The sequence below is a fragment of the Piliocolobus tephrosceles genome, chromosome 20 (assembly GCF_002776525.5).
Source record: "Piliocolobus tephrosceles isolate RC106 chromosome 20, ASM277652v3, whole genome shotgun sequence".
In the NCBI taxonomy this organism is placed as follows: Eukaryota; Metazoa; Chordata; class Mammalia; order Primates; family Cercopithecidae; genus Piliocolobus; species Piliocolobus tephrosceles.
Genome location: NC_045453.1, coordinates 40076672 through 40089532, shown reverse-complemented (window position 1 = coordinate 40089532; position 12861 = coordinate 40076672). Strand labels below are relative to the sequence as shown.

General features: G+C 39.4%; 1 long non-coding RNA gene across 1 annotated transcript in view; it reads left to right on the top strand.

The window, feature by feature from the left end:
* The first annotated feature begins 4559 nt into the window (after positions 1-4559).
* LOC111526266 overlaps positions 4560-12861 on the top strand; it is a 20473-nt gene continuing 12171 nt past the window's right edge. The window contains exon 1 of the long non-coding RNA XR_002726319.2: positions 4560-4753. This is a non-coding gene — a long non-coding RNA (uncharacterized LOC111526266). The remainder of the gene's footprint in view (positions 4754-12861) is intronic.

Genomic DNA, 12861 nt, shown 5'->3' with positions numbered 1-12861 from the left:
TTCCTTCCTTCCTTCCTTCCTTCCTTCCTTCCTTCCTTCCTTCCTTCCTTCTCTTTCTTTCTTCTCTCTTTCTCTCTCTCCCCCCATCTCTTTCTTTTACCACATAAGCCTCAGTACTCATGAGAGTTCCATGGAGACAGAACTCCATCCTTCTTCTATACACACATTTGGCATGTTTGAGGCAATTTTAGGGGTCACTTATCCTATCCCACCTTCTATAAGAGGAAAACGAGGCACCACAAAGTTGATGACTGGCCTTAGTGCAGGCTTATAGGGGAAGTGGGACCAGAACTTGGGTCTCCTGATCCTCCTAATGGTTCTCCTTCCTCTGCACCCTTCAACCTTCTTGCATGTGCAGGGATGTGTGTGTGTGTGTGTGTGTGTGTGTGTGTGTGTGCACGTGCATATGTGTATGTGTTTATGTGAATTTTGAACCATTTGAAAGTGAGCTAAAGATATCATGCCCTCTGCCCTGTAAATTCTTTGGTGTGTATATCCAAGGAACAAGGATACCCCTTTCCATAACCATAGTAGTTACCAAATCAGCACATTTAAAAAGGATACAACACTACTATTCAATCCACACACTGTATTTAAATTTTGCCATATTGTTATCCTTTATTGTTATGTTTTGTTTCTTCAGTGTGCTTTAATTTTGGCCACTTCCTCAGTATTTTTTGTCTAACTTAACCTTGGCATTTTCGAGGTGTGCAGACCACTTCATTTTACAGCATATTTGTCCATTTGGCTCTGATCATTGGAGTATCTAAATAAATAATGAGAAGTCCTGGTCCCAGGTATAATGGAGGGAGCACATTTCACTCATCTCACTCACTGGTTGTGGCTATAAAACCTGAACATAAGGCATAGGGCATCTGTGAGGACTCTGAAAAGTGACTCAAAAAACAACCAGAATTTAAAGTGCCAAAGTTAGTGGTGAATTTACTACTTTTTTCTCTGTTCCTTCTACCCCTTGGCCTTGGATGCATAGTTACAGAAGTGCATGTCAGAATAGTGTGCAGTCCTGGCTTTGTTGCTGGAAGACTTAAAACAGTACTTGAGGGAGCTGGAAATTCCTGGGAGATTATGGAGAGAGAGGCGCCCAGGAGAGTGGTTGCACAGTTGACATGGGTCTGATGTAATAAGCACGGGAGATGCTGAGAGCAGAGCAGGAGACAGATCACTGCCCAGGTCTGGACCAGCTGCTAGGGGCACATGCCTGTGATAGATGTAAAGAACACTGCCAAGGCTTTTTGTTTCTTTGAGTTAAAAAAATTAATTAGTAGACTTTATTTGTTAGAGCAGTTTTAAGTTTGCAGAAAATTGAATAGATAATACCAAGTTCCCATAGGACCCCACTTCCCCCACTCATGGTTTCCATTATTATTATCATCTTGTATTGGTGTGGGACATTTACTATAATTGATGAGCCAATGCTGATATATTATTATTAGCTAAGGGCCATGGTTTACATACATTAGGATTCATTCTTTGTGTTGTACATTCTACGGGTTTTGATAAATGCATGCTACATATCAAACATTACAGTACCATACAGAATACTTACACTGCTCTAAAAATCCCTCATGCTGAACTACTCATCCCTCCCTGAACCTCAAAGTCCTTACAACCACTGATCTTTTTACTGTCTCTATAGTTTTATCTTTTCCAGAATGTTTCATAGTTGGAATCCTATAATATATAGTCTTTTCTTTTTGGCTTATTTTACATAGCAACATTCATTTAAGGTTCTTTCTGTCTTTTTGTGGCTTTATAGCTCATTGCTTTTAATTCCTGAATAACGTTCCAAATCTACCACAGTTTGTTTATTCATTCATCAGTTGAGAGACATCTTGCTTGATCCCAGCTTTTGGCAATATGAATAAAGCTGATATAAACATGAATATGCAGATTTTTATGGATGTAAGTTTTCAACTCATTTTAGAAAACAGGAAAGAAATTGCTGGGTAGTATGGTAAGAATAAGTCTAATTTTATAAGAAATTGTCAAACTGTCTTTCGAAGTAGCTGTGAAATTTTGCATTCCCACCAGGAATGAAGGAGAAAGTTCTTGTTGCTCCATATCATCACCATCGCTTGGTATTGTTTTGTTTTGTTTTGTTTTTGTATTTTTTTGTCATTCTAACTACTGTGTAGTGGTATTACATTGTTTTTCTCATTGTCAACTCCTTAATGCCATGACGTTAAACTTCTTTTCATATATTTACTTGCCACATGTATCTTCTTTGGTGAGCTGCCTGTTCAGATCTTTTACCCATTTTTCAATTGGTTGTTCATTTCCTTCTTTTTGAGTTCTAAGATTTCCTTATTTATTTTGAATACAATTCCTTTATTGGATAAGTGTTTTGCAAGTATTTCCTGTAAGTCTTTGGCTTGTTTTTAAATTTTTAAATAGCAGAGCAGAAGTTTTAAATTTTAATTAAATTTAACATCAGTTTTTCATGGATTATGCTTTTGGTGTTGTAGCTAAAAGCTCATCAACAAACCCAAGGTCAGCTATATTTTCTCCTATGTTATCTTCTAAAAGTTTTATAGTTTAGATTTCATATTTAGGTCTATGGTCCATTTTGAATCAATTTTGTGAAAGTTGTAAACTTTGTGTCTAGATTTTGTTGTATGTGAAATTACAGTTGTTACAGCTCCATTTGTTGAAAAACTATCATTTCTCCATTGAATTGCACAAAGCTTTGAAAAGTGAATTGAGACTAGAACCACAGCTCTCAGGAGGTAAATTGGAACATGTTGCTTAATTTAATCAGGTCAATTTGCCACTAAAACAAAAATATTAACATTCTGTATGGAATTAAAGCAAGATCCTGAGTTTTGTAACACAAGAAATAAAATGTCTAAGATTCACTTCAAAATTACTCATCATATGAAAAATGAGGAAAATCTATGCTTGCAAGGGTAGGCAGTCAACAGATGACAACACACAGATGCTGGAACTGCCTGACAAAGGTTTTAAAGCAGCTACTCTAAAAATGCCCCAAGAAGAAATTGTGAACACTGTTGAAATAAGGGCAAAAATAGAAAGTCTCAGCAAACAAATAGAAGCTGTAAGAAGACCTAAACTCAACAAAAGGGCTTAATAGCAGTAAGGAGAAGAAAGAGAAAAGTCGGTAAAATTGAAGATAGACAAAAAAGATTATCTAATCTGAACAACATAGAAAATTTGAGAGAAGAAAAAAAGAGAATCTCATGGGCTGTGGGACAGTAATGAAAAGTCTAATATTCATGTCATCAGACTCAAAAAAGACAGGAGAAAGAGTCTGGTGTAGAAAAATATTTGAAAAAACAATGAGTGAAAACTTTTCACATTGGTAAAAGAGACAAATGTAAAAATTGAAGAAGCTGAGCAAACTCAACACATGATAAACCCAAATAAATCAATGCCCAGATACATTGTAGTTAAAGTTCTAAATATAAAAGACAAAGGAAAACCTGGAAAACAGCCAGGGCAAAATGATGCATTAAGTACTGGGATACTTGAGAAACCATGAAGACCAGAAGGAAGTGATACAAGTTTTCAAATGCTGAAAGAAAAGTATTATCAAACCAAGATTTTATATTCAACAAAAAATTCCTCCAGGAATGAAGGATTACCAAAGATACAGTCAAATGAAGGAAAACTAAGAGAGTTTATTGCCATCAGATCTGTGCTAAAAGAATTGCTTAAAAAATTCTTCAGACAGAAGAGAAATGATAAGAAATGGAACTTGGAACTTCAAAAATAAAAGAAGATAAACAGAAATAGCTATGTAAATATAGTAGACTATTTTTCTCCTTTTGAGTTCTTTTTTCCTTTTTTCTATTTGTGTAAACTTAGGGAGTACAAGCACAGTTTTGTTACATGGATATTTTGCATAGTGGTAAAGCCTGAGCCAAACAGTGTCATTTGTACCCCTTAAGTAATTTCTCATCCCTCACCCTCTTCCTACTCTTCCTCCCTTCCAAGTATTCAATATTTATTATTCCACACTCTATGTCCATGTGTACACCATTTTTAGGCCCCATTTATAAGTGAAAACATGTGGTAGTATATAAATATATTCCATGGAATGCTACTCAGCCATAAAAAAGAGTGAAATCATGTCTTTCACAGCAACATGGGTGGAACTAGAGATCATTATCTTAAATCAAATAACAGAAAGTCAAATACTACCACATGTTCTCACTTATAAGGAGAGCAGAGGAAGACAGATTACTCCAAGAATCTAGGATATGGGTGCAAAAGGAAGGATGGAATCTTCACCTCCAAAATGCAACATCACCTTGTTTTATCTAAGTTATCTAGTTTACCAGCGTGGAGTTATTTGTAGTATGTGATAGTACAGTATAATATACATTTTCCCCCTTTTAGTATCTAAATGGTTTATAATGATTTCCCCTCTTTCATTCTTGGTGTAATCTGTCTTCCTCTACTCTCCTGACACGTACTTCGGGCCGATCCCACCTCCAGGTGCAGAATGTGGATGGCATTTCCTATGGGCCAATCTGAGCATTGCTTTCACTTGGCTGTCCTGATTGCTTTGAATGGAAAGAGGAAGGCGAATCAGGCAGACACAAAGTATTTTGCTGAGATTGCTGACACTATATAAACCCTGCACTCTCAGGGAGCAGTAGAAATCTTGAGAATGGATCCATTAGAGTGTAAGGCAGACGTGAAACATGGAGAAACCAACTTCTAATGACAGCTTGGAGCATCTGGATCTAGTCCCAGACTTTTTAGCTATGTGAGTCAATACTGTCATTATTTTTTCTCTTTACTTTTTAATTAAATCCGTGAATTGGATTTTCAGTTAATAGCAACCACCAGTCTTAAGTGATATGATAGCCTATGCTTTGTTTTGTTGAATGTATAAGTCTCTCAATGTTGGTATTAGAATCCATTATTTTCCACCTGTAGTGGTTAGATTGTACTAATGATGTGTAGTCCATAGTCTTACATCTGCTACTATCTTTATGGATAAAAGGCTTTACAACCTTTTAAAGGAGTAGTATCCATTCTTCCATTTTGTTTAAAAACAGAACAAATATATAAAAACAGATAATGGTATGAGTACTGCAGTTGAAATGCAATTAGGGATTCTTGAGCCTACTTGGTCTTTATACCTCTTTCCCTGTTCTCCATCCCTATGTGGCATCACAAGAAATCTTAAAGCCTGTAAAATATGGAACATAAAACACTGTTCTGTCATTTATCATACAAACAGGGTCACTTTTGAGAATAAAAGAAGACATTATTAATAAATATATTCTGGGGAAAAGGCTTAAACAGGGGTGATACCAGGAAAATTGGGACACGTGGTCATCCTGGTTCTATACCACAAGAGTTGAAATGAGAGGAAAGTATGGTTAAGTCAGAAGAAATGGATTCCGGCCCCATTTCTACCATCCACTAGCTGTGTATTCTTAAAAAGTTACTCAACCTCTCTGAGCTTCAGTTGTCTTCATTAGTGTGTCAGAGAGAATAGTAATTACTACCTCACTGGAGGTTGTTGTAGGGTCATAGTTATGAAAGATCATAGTTATGAAAGTGCTTTGTCAACCATAAGACACAATGTTACTAGTGGCTTTCATTGTATGAAATAACCGATCTAATTATGATTACTCTAACAATGTGGTTGTACTTAACTTTACACAATAGATGAATTCTCAGAAAAAAAGTTGAGTATGAATGGTTTTGTAAATTGCCTCTTACTTAAAAAGCTCACTGAGAATTGTCTGAGAAATTCTTCTATAAGTTCAGAATTATTTTGTAGAATAAAAAGTTACCCCATGCTTATATCTTATATATCAGAATTTGCTTTTAAGCAAAACATATCTCTAATGTCTTCAAGGATTTGTCTCTCCAGCTAAATGTGGAGAATGAGGTATTTTATAAATGTTAGGTTACCTGGCCAGGATGCAAGCTGGGGCTAGGGTTGGAGGAGGAGGCCCTTTTCGGGACCCAATATGGCCATGAAAAAAAAAAAGACGACATAAATTCTTGCAAAGCAGGACCCTGTCGGTTTAATTTATTTCACATTTGCCCTGGAAGCACGAGGCTCCAGTGGGCTAATGAGTACGAGATGCTGTTGCAGACAAGAGGCAACCTACGCATGCTGCTTGTATGACTGGCACCCAAATAGGCTTCCTCAGTTGGTGAACTGTCAGGTTTCCAATTCTTTCGATGTGTCTGTAGCCTTGGTCTGGCCAGGCCTGCCTTGTACTCCTGGATAGACATTTAGGAAATGTATCCTATCCCCATCAGCACAGTCATGCACCGGTCTTCTTTTCCCATATGTGTGTGCCGCCATCTGGGACAACTTAGCCATTGTCTATTACGGCCTTTGATGCTTGATTATAGGGAAAGAGGAAAACATCAGCTACAATAGAGCAATCTGTTCTGTTTGGGACATCAGTACAATCTTTTATCCTCTTTTTCTTTTTTTTCAATGCACATATTTTTGATCATCTTCACATAGGGATGAATACTGGTAATGGAATGTATTCTAGAATTCTTTCTCTTGAAAGGAATGAACCTCTCCACTTACCCTTGTTCATAAAATAGTTTTGCAAATATGATCTTGCTGATAAAACACTGATTCCAGTTCTCTTGTTCTCTTTTTGCTTACTGACTGCCCAAAGAATCTAAGATTTCAAAGCATAAATGCTGATAATGTAGTTTTTCCATTGCTTTAGCTCTATATTTCCACAGAATTTGTTTATTGTTTTCAGTGGTAAAACTTTCATCTTCAACAATAGTTAGATTAATTTAAAAACATCTTTACAGTGGTATATTGTAATAGATATTAGCAAATTTCCTGCAGAAATGTTGTTGTATTCAGATAGAACCAAATTTATACTTTACTATTAAGTGTGTGTGTTAAGTAGGGGGTGACTAAGTTCCAAGGTCATATATACTTTGTAATTTTATTTTGGTAGAGAAATAATAAATAAAGTGATGTACACCAAATAATTACAAATCATGGTCTCTGTGGGATAGAACCACAAAATGCTTTTCTTTCTTTCCCTTCTTCTTTTTTGTTCTCCTTCTCCTCTCCTTCTGTTTGCTTATTTGCATTTTTGAATTATTTTATAATAAAATTGCATGACATTTATAATAAATCCCACTCTATAAAATAAGTTTAAAAACATAAAGGAAAGTTCAACAGTCTATGAACTTAATCTCCACCCAGAAATGGAGTGCTGTGGTAGGGCCCAGTCAAGATGACAATGGCAATGGGAAGCTGGAGTGACAGATGGCACACGATGGCAAACAGCCCATACACGTTAGTGCTTTCTGTGGAAAATAATTTTGTATAACTATGAATATCTTTTATAATTTAGGAATTTCTACATTGTTAAATCAGGATAGCCAGTACAGCAGAGATACAGGTATCCAATATCCCTTTCATCCTTCTTCCTTTAGTAATAGTTTATCTGAGTGTATACTGAGTGCAGTCCCTCATCCAGAGGAACCTTTAAAGTGCTGGTGGCCACATGCTAAACTTACAGTCAGAGGTATGTGAATGGCGATGGTGGATATCACCTCTCAGTCATGCGCCTATCTTTCCTTCTGTCCCTTGTGCTCTGCACATGGCAGTGGGTGCTGAAGTAGCCACATGAGACCAGGAGGTGCAATCTAATCATTGAGGACAGCAAAGAGAGAACTAAGGAAGTTGAGTCCTTGATGCTGTTGAGCCACCACATCAGTTCAGAATTGCCTAAGCCTATGTATTTAAGCAAGCGAGAAAGAAATCTTATCTTGTTTAAGTCACCATTGGTACGGGTTTTTTTTGTTGTTGTTGTTATAACCATTGAAACTATATCCTAATAATAGTATATTAGTATAATTTTACAATATATAATATAATTTTATAACAATATGTAGATAGACATACGTAAATATATGGATGGATGGATCTATAGATAGTTTGATGAATGAAGGGAAAGGTGGATGGATAGATGAATGAATGGATGAATGGATGGATAGATGGATGGATGAATGGATAGATGAATGAATGATTAGATAGATGGATGAATGGATAGATGGATGGTGATATGGTTTGACTGTATCTTCACACAAATCTCAACTTGAATTGTTTCTCCCAGAATTCCCACATGTTGTGGGAGGGACCCAGGGGGAGGTAACTGAATCATGGGGGCCAGTCTTTTCCTTGCTATTCTTGTGATAGTGAATAAGTCTCACGAGATCTTATGGATTTATCAGGGGTTTCTGCTTTTGTTTCGTCCTCATTTTTCTCTTGCCGCTGCCACGTAAGAAGTGCCTTTTGCCTCCTGCCTACAGCCCTCTGGAACTGTAAGTCCAATTAAAGCTCTTTTTGTTCCCAGTTTTGGGTATGTCTTTATCAGCACTGTGAAAATGAACTGATACGGATGGATAGAATGGGTGGACTCAATCTTGTCACCTTTCCTTTTCTTCACCCCGTTTTTCTACCCACTGCAGGAAGAGCCCACCTCACTTCTCAGTCTAAGAGAGTGGCAAGCACTGCTGGGCTCTTTCCACACCTGTAGTGCCTCAGTTTTCTGAAACATAGGTTGTGTGTTTCTAATCTGGCAAATACTTGAAAGAAAAAAAATCCTTTTTAAAGCCATTGTAAACAGATATTACTTTAATTTCAGCAATTTGCCTTGGTAAAATTTGGGAATTGAAATGTAAATAACTGGTTATGTACAAATCGACTGCTTTGAGGGCCAAACCTGTATACCTGGTCGCCTGCACGGATTCCATGAGGGTTATTTCCTGTGCCAGTCCAAGTGCACAGCACAGGGCAGAGCATTATGAACACATAAAAAGAAGGGAAAAGTCTGAGAGAGGGAAACTGAACAGTGAAGATGCAGAGGAGTAAGAGAGTCCTGGGAGCAAGTAACCAGAGAGGGAGTTGAGGCAGCACTCAGCCTAGAGGGCATGATAGGCCAAAGCATAGAGTTAGCAAGGGTTGAACACTGGAGGCTGTGACAGTGAGGGCAGCTGACTTGGCTAAAGGAAGAGTTTATGTAGGAAGTGCAAGGAAAAGTCCCTGATGTATTTCTTCTCTACATCAGGACTGTAGCTCTGTTAAGTAGATTCCAAATCTCTTGTTTTCATGCAGATGTCTTTTTGGAATTGTGATAGAACATGAGGCTATAAAATTCTAGGCGCAGTGTTCTAAAATCCTCAAGACAGACTAAGCTTTGCATACGTGGTGTCAAAACAGGCAGGTCAAACCACTTTATTGCTTGCATAGCAGACCCCTTCCCAGCCAGGAAGCAAAAAACATAAGCTGTTTTTCTATTCCTTTTCCTGCATAGCATGGTGGCTGGAGTTCTAGCTCTCATTTAAGTTCCTCCTACTTAAGTGGTGGAATCCAGGTAATTGATCCAGTATCATCTATCACCACCCTTCTTGTCGTTGTGGTCTGCCAGGTTGTTGAGGGAGTATCACATCATCCCAAAGACTGTGGTCCCAGACCTGCTGTGCAGAGGCTCCAAAACCATGCTCTAACTGGGCTTGCACTAGATTGCCAAAGGGGCTTTCTCTCCCTCACTGCAGAATATGCTGCTTCCTTTTTCCTCCTTCCTTCTGACCGACAAAGGAAGCCCCTTTCTGATCATTAAATGGCTCTGTTAAATTACACCCTTTAGGGCATTTTGGTTTTGCTGGGTGAGGCAGCAGGGGTAGTCTTCACCTTTTCTCTCTTTCCACATAATGGCAAGGGCAGTTCCTCAATGTCCTGAAGCCTCTACTGACATTTGGAGCCTAGGTCCCTTCTCTCTAGATTGAGCAACAGATGTGACCTATATTTTGTAGGGTTTTGCCATGCGCATAATGTACTAACCTTGCTTACACAAAACCACATTTGTATTTGTGTAATTTTTGATTGGTTGGCTCAGTAGGCATCGGATCACTTGTTGTGGGGTGTTGGGGAGGGTGCTTGTTGATGTACAGATAGTGAGGTTCCATCGCCAGTGTTTCTGGTTCAGAAGGTCTGGGGTAGAGCCTGAGAATTTGCATTTCTAACAAGTTCCTGGGTGAACTGCAGAATTGCATTTTAAGAACAACTGTTCTGGAGCACCCTTGCCTTAATAATGCTGCAGAGACTTCCTGGGTCAGTCCTGGTATCTTGTGGCTCCTCTTCTGCTGTGTCAATTTTTGAACAGCCTGCGGAGGAAAGATGCCCTCTCCAGGGTGTGGTGAGGAGTGAGGACAATGTGAGCATGTCTGAGCTATAGTGGGCATGGGTGATTCAGCGAGGACTGACTGGACAACAGTGTCCCTTCCTGAGAGCATCCCAGCAGGCCAGGCATCAGAGCTATTAAATAAAAATCCGTAGGAAACATTGACATTGGATCCCTCCTGAATGTTTGTTCTACAAATGTGGAATGTTTGTCTCATCCAGAAACCTCAAAATTACTTTGCCATTAACACCTGTGTGAGTGGCAGGCTTTGCATCATTAAGATTGCCGGAGGAAAACGCTGCCTCGCCTTGGTTGAAGGAAGCATTAAAAATTAATGAGGTATCAGTACTCACAGTTTGATAAACTACGAAACACCTTCCTTATGCTTCCGCTTTTTCAGTTGCCTAAACTTCTGATACGTCTATATCAGACATTTTAGAAGACCAAATGTCAACTGTAGAGCTATGAACGTCAACAGAAAAATGAAAAAGAGAAAAAAATTGCATTTTCTTTTGCAGAGAATTGGGGAAATACAATGACATATTTTATATTTTTTATTTGAAGGGTCATGTGGTTCAGACCACACATGGGTGTCTGCACTTTCTGCTTATACCAAGTGAATCAGATGGGATGGTAAGAGTAATTTGTTGGAATGTTTTGGCAACAGTGAGGGTTACACGCAGATGACCTGGGAGCTGGTCTCCGCTGTTTACTCCTCTGGCTCTGAGATGCCTTCAGGAAAGTTCTGTGTTGTGACACTGACAGCTTGCCTCTAGAATGCTGTGACATGCCATCTGGAAGCTTTGTAGGTCTGAAAATATTCACAACGTGTGCACGTTCAGCATTAGACTGTATGTGGCCATTCTCTCTGTCATAAGGGAGTATATGTAAAAAACCCTCAGATGTCTGTTCTGCTCTGTGGACTTGTCTGGGACAATTTTGATGAGCTGGCAGCCTAGGACCAGTAATATTTTCTTGATTCTTATTTATAGCTGAAAGCTCTTTATGAGTGCTCTTCAGGGGTTTGTTTTCAATGTTCTTGGTCAGTTGGTGTTACAATAATAATATCTCTTTTGAATTTGTAACTATTATGCATTTCATGTGGCTGCTATGAAGATGGATGCTAATTATTGTTCTCAGATCTTTTCAAATATGAGCTCATTTACTCCTCAAGGCAATCTAATGAAGTCAGTGCCATTTTTATCACCATTTTACAGACGAGGAAACTGAGGAACTGTCTGTAACTTGCCCAAGGTCACACAGCTGGTAAGTGGTGTACCCAAGGCTAGAACCCATGCTCTTAACTACATGAAACTACTGATGGCTTTTCTGATGAGCTTTGACTTATAGAAGCCACTTGCATCTACTCATAAGCTTGTTATTGAACCCATTGGGGTCAAAAGCACTTGTGTGTTTCTGAACAGAGAGGTGAAGTGAGTGGGCTCATCTTAAAAGCTTGTTTTCATTGCTTTAGAATCAAGTACAAATGCTTTAGTAAAGCCTTCTAGGACTTTTTTCAACTTTTCTGAGGTTCTCTCCCAAGCCTCCCTCCCTGACCACATAAGCCTGCCCAAAGCATGCTGGGGACATGATGCTCTACACCACTGCTCCTAGGTCTCTTCATCTAGTGCTGGCTCCTGTCTCACACTCTCCTTGCACACCTTTGCTGGGGCGAATTATGTTCTAGAGCATCCCAATTTGAGTGTCAGATTTGGTTACACATACATTGAGATAATGGTCCCTGAACCCTGGGCAACCGGGCATGTTCTGGGGCTGCTGGAGCCCTTGTTCTGGCCACTTCCAGCCATATAAACACATGTTTTTCTTTGCTGAGGAACTGATCTGCTTGACTGCCACATCTGGGCTCTGTAGAAGACCATCAGCAACAGAAGAGAGAGATGGGGCATTTCTTCCTCCACTCCCTCCCTGCCTTGGGATTACAGTTCCAGTAGCAGCTGCACCCTTCCCTTCTAGTGGGTGCTCCCCCCTGCAGCCCTCTTCCTTAGCTCCTAGTGTCTCCTAGGGCAGTAATAGCTCCAAATCGCTCCAAGCTGCTGTTCGTCTCTGGGGGCCTCCCAACCCTTGTTGGTTCACTCTGCCTACATTCTGTCTGCTGCCCCTTGGACAGTGTTTCTACATTTGAACCATATGGGTGAATTCCATATTCTTCTGGGACCCTGACTGATGAAACTCCTTCCTCCCAAACTATGTCTGAGCTTTGTCCTCCAACTCACAAATGGCCACTAGCAGATTTTCCTATTCAGCTCACATAGCCTAGGTCCCGACTTATTGAATGGAGCACAAGATACCCTTTAAATCATTTGAATCACAATGCAGACTTAAGAGTTCATCAAATTCTTGGGAAGGGGCAATGTTGGATTCCTTCTCCTCCACTTTCCCACCATACTCCCTTTGTGGCAGATCACAGGCATGTGTACAGTATAGTGCAGATTCTCCCTTTATCTGAAACACAACCCAGGGGCCTGGGTCTTGTTTTACTTCCCGTAATGTCCATGTGGTGATTGATGCACTTGTCTTCGCTGGTAATCTATCACCTCCACTAGAGGAGAATGGGTATCTCTAGGGCTAGTTCAAAATAAGTACTTCTTAAGTGAAGGAAGGAAGGAAGGAAGGAAGGAAGGAAGGAAGGAAGGAAGGAAGGAAGGAAGGAAGGAAG